The sequence below is a fragment of the Sceloporus occidentalis genome, unplaced genomic scaffold (genome assembly GCF_023333645.1).
Source record: "Sceloporus occidentalis isolate IW3139 unplaced genomic scaffold, rSceOcc1.0.p SCAF_481, whole genome shotgun sequence".
Taxonomy (NCBI): Eukaryota; Metazoa; Chordata; class Lepidosauria; order Squamata; family Phrynosomatidae; genus Sceloporus; species Sceloporus occidentalis.
Window position 1 is genome coordinate 114,880 of NW_028317461.1, and position 4,067 is coordinate 118,946.

Below are 4,067 nucleotides of genomic sequence, written 5' to 3' on the forward strand. Positions count from 1 at the left end.
CGTGCGCTCACCGTGTGCAGTGGCGTGCAATACCACACACGGTGACTCCAGCATTTCTGCCAGGGCAATTTCACCTCGGGCTCCATTAGCTATCCCGAACCCTAAGGCCAGAGGATCAGCATAGTCCCCCCCTTCCCTAAGAGGAACTACACTTGATCTTAGCCAAAAGGCCGAGAAGCTTACTCCTAGCCAAGAAAATCCATGTTTACTGCAATGCACTAAATGTCACAAAAAGCAAGACAAATCATCCAAATCATACAGAAGGACATTCCCCACAGTTAGGGCAGTGAAGCTCTGGAATACACTGTCTATAGAGGGGTGAATTTGGGTATTGGGGAAGCTTTTAAAAATAGATTTGACCGCTTTTAGGGATATTCATGGTCACACAATCTAATTTAGAAGCCCTTGTAGCAAAGAAATATGTTTGATCATCATGGAACATAAGATGACAGATAGATCAGTGAGTTATCAGGACTGGCTGCCGGACCAGTGATGCACTGATACTAATAGCAGGATCGGCAAGACGCCGTGGCTGGCCGTCATACCAGGGATACACGGCCAATAATAGGAAGATTGGTAAGAGCCAAGGATTGGCAACTGGGCCAAAGATACACCGATAACAATTGCAGGGTTAATTAGTCATTGGCTAACGAGATATTGGTAATAAAAGGAGATCAAAAGATGTAATATTAATTGGAGGACTGGCATGTGAAATATAGAAAGGGTAATCATATGAGGCAGAGGAGTGGGAGAGAAATTGAGGCAGGAGATGACAATGCTTCTGAAGCCTCAGAGGGCTCTGTAATTACACACATAACAAAGCGAATGAATGAGTGGCGACAGATAGAGCTCTAAACTGGGTTATTGAGTTATACACACATTAACTTGATACCTAGAACTTTCTAATACACCCCAAACTTTGCACTATGCGCAGTGAGCATATTTTTCCTTTTCATACCAATCTATGTTTTGTCTGCTGTTTGTAAATATTCAGCAACAACAGAGTAAGAATTTTTAGTGAGCCGACCCAGCCCTTTTCCTGCAGTTTGTAATTTGATTTTGTTATCAGACATTATGTATTGTTTTATATAGCACCATCATATTCCGTAGCGCTGTACAATGGGTAGACTGGACATAACAAGGAGTATATAACATGACAATTTGACTTACCGAAACTAAAGTTGAGGCCGTCCCGGCTCAAAAGAGCTTAGACATGATTCTCGTTTTGAGTGTCAACTAATTTATCATTATTTCCCAAACACATTAAACGAGTCCTTGTTTTAATATTTAATTCCCTGTGAGTCCCTGTGCGTTTGTGCTTGGCCCGCGTGTATTTTTAAACGTTATTTTAAGTTCATTAAAATTTGAAGGACCATATGCTAAGGTTTGTTTTACTAAATGCTGCCGGTCTTTGCATCCGTCGGTCTGATTGTCCGGTCAAGTTCAATACCCGCTATTAATTGAAAGGATTAATACATTTGCATTTCTTTTGTAAAATTCTAATTTCTTATGCTTATTGTAATTTGAGGAAATCGCTGTGAATATATTTAAATACATTCAGGAAATCCCTATTTAAGAGTGTAGTACAGTACACATAGGGCACTTTTCATGTGTTTGAATAAAATCTGCTCGTTTTAAAGTATTATGAGGCTGCTATTCATGTAAATGCTGATTGCGGGGAGGGTGGTTTTGTGGGGTAGTCAGTGGCAGCACCTAATAGATTGTATTCAATGAATATTGAAGTTGTGGGCCTCGGTTGCACTTAGTGAATCATTTCCTCCTGCTTTTTGTTGGTATAAGAATAAGTTTGCAGTTCTTTTTATGTTTATTAGAAAAATTGAAGAAATCAGGCTGCCGGAAGCTGTTGTCATCCCTAACCGGGTAAGAGCCAGTGTGAGTGGTATCTTTTAGGGCATAGACAGAGGGCTAACCATAGGGGTGACAGCTGTAACCCCGGGCCCGGCCATCTTGGCACTGGTCTTATCTGGTGGATTTTTTTTTATCAACTCTCTGAGGTTAATATAACCTAATTTGCTGTTTTTTAGGTCAATTAAACTATGACCAAACAGCAGGTGAAGTTTTTGTAGTTAGGGAAGATTATGAGCTAGGAATTTAGTCAAATTCAGCATTGTTATATTATTATATGTTGCTATGGTGATAAGACCACTTTTAAAACTTTGCCCCAGGATCACCTTTTTAACATGACCCCCGATGGCTCTTTACTGTAGACTGATTACGTTGGCATGTCACAAAGAATGTCAGGGAAAGTTACACATTTAATTTACTTTTTGGTCCAAATTTTATGTGAAAGCACCATTCCTTGCTTTTTGGTGAATCTGTTGAGGCGTTGCTCTGCCAGCGGTGACAGTTCGTCCATCTTCTGGAGATATATGTGTGTTTGAGCTGAGAATCAGGAGGTCAGCACTTTATTCCAGGCCTTTGCATGCAGAGAGGGCTTCCAAGCAAGCAATTCATTAGCATTTAACCCGGGCGCGTGGGATGGTAATTAGCTGCGGACGCAGGTAGAATTGGAAATGCAGGACTGGCTGCCGCATTCAGGTGTTTCAGGATATTTATATATATTTTCAGTGTATCAGGCACCTCCTAGCACAAGATTTCCAACAATTAATAGAGTATATCAATAAATCATGAAATTGGAGATCAGAAAAATGCCAGTGCCCACAAATCGGAAGGCGAGCGGCCCAAGGACACACAGAAAGTTTTAGGGATTGATTTTTCTAAAACTGCTTATTTGGTTAATTAAAGTATTTGTGTTGATCACATTTTAAAGATACATTCCCCGCTGGAGACAATGATATTTCACTTCTCACTCCATTTCGGTTTATTCACTTATTACATGGCGTTTATTTTGAGGAAAATTTCAGATTTATTGCTTTAGGTCTAATTAATTGATTGAATTACTCGAATTACATTTCTCATTTATTATTTTTACTGTAAAGGGAAACTCCCACTATTTTTATTACTAGTATTAGATTAAAAATAGGTTTTCAAAAATGTATTTTTCAAACAGTTTGCCGATAATATAATGCTTTCAGACAGCTGCATATTAGCCATTTGTCTGTCATCTGAGCCCATCCTACTAGACAGCACCCCGACTCCTTATCATACTGCCTGTGAGAAACAATAGAATGACTCGGTCTTACTCACCCAACCAGGCACTCTAATGAGTGATATCAGTTATAGCAAGTGAAGACTAACAAAGATATTAATCACAAAGAGCTTTCCCTTTAAAGCACCAAAGCGAGACAGTAATGAAGTATTAATTGTTTACTGATCTCTGGGTAGAAATCTGACTTTGTGATTAAAGTGAACATAATTAGCAGATTCGATGGATTACCGATCCCATCTAATGTCCACGGCATCTACTTCAATATCTTGATACTTTGTGGCAGATGCAGTAATAATGGGGTTATTACTTGGTTGGGTCTGTTTTGTAGCCCTGTATTGTGTGTAAAACGCTGTGAATGGGTTAGGGTTAGCCTATTGTTAGATGGAGGGCTCTGCTTGGAGACAGTTTGGGCCCCTAAATGATACTCTCAGAACTCTCAGCCAGCCTGGCTACTATAGCCATATCGGATTACAAACAATAAGATTAAGGCAAAATGGTTCCCTTTGATTGGTGTAAGCCCAGTCAGAGCCGTGCAGATCAAATGACAACGTTTTTTTGCAGTTAAAATATAGATTATAAAACGTATAATGCGAATCCTGCTGGGTATGCGATGTCTGCATCTGCCATAACAGGATGCGTGCGCCTGAATCCTGCCGATCTGTGATTAGACCATATGAATGTTACACTTTTCAAGATTTGTGAAGTAGGACAACAATGGGACATAATTGAAACCAGATGTGTTTCTCCATTAATCTTTATCTAATCGCACACTTTGTGGTTTCATTAGAGGTTTAGATGAAATATCTGAACTTCATGCGTAAAAGCTGATCGAGTTTGTGTATAAACTGAACGCTACGCGGAATATAATGGGGATGAACAGTGAGAGACAATAGACTGAAACGAGATAAGGCAGGAAAGAAGCGGCAAGAAAAATAGA

At 39.7% G+C, this 4,067-nt stretch overlaps 1 non-coding gene across 1 annotated transcript; it reads right to left on the reverse strand.

The window, feature by feature from the left end:
- LOC149271640 (U2 spliceosomal RNA) lies at positions 1–182 on the reverse strand. Its single transcript, XR_016279702.1, has one exon. It is a non-coding gene; the product is annotated as a U2 spliceosomal RNA (small nuclear RNA).
- Positions 183–4,067: the final 3,885 nt, after the last annotated feature.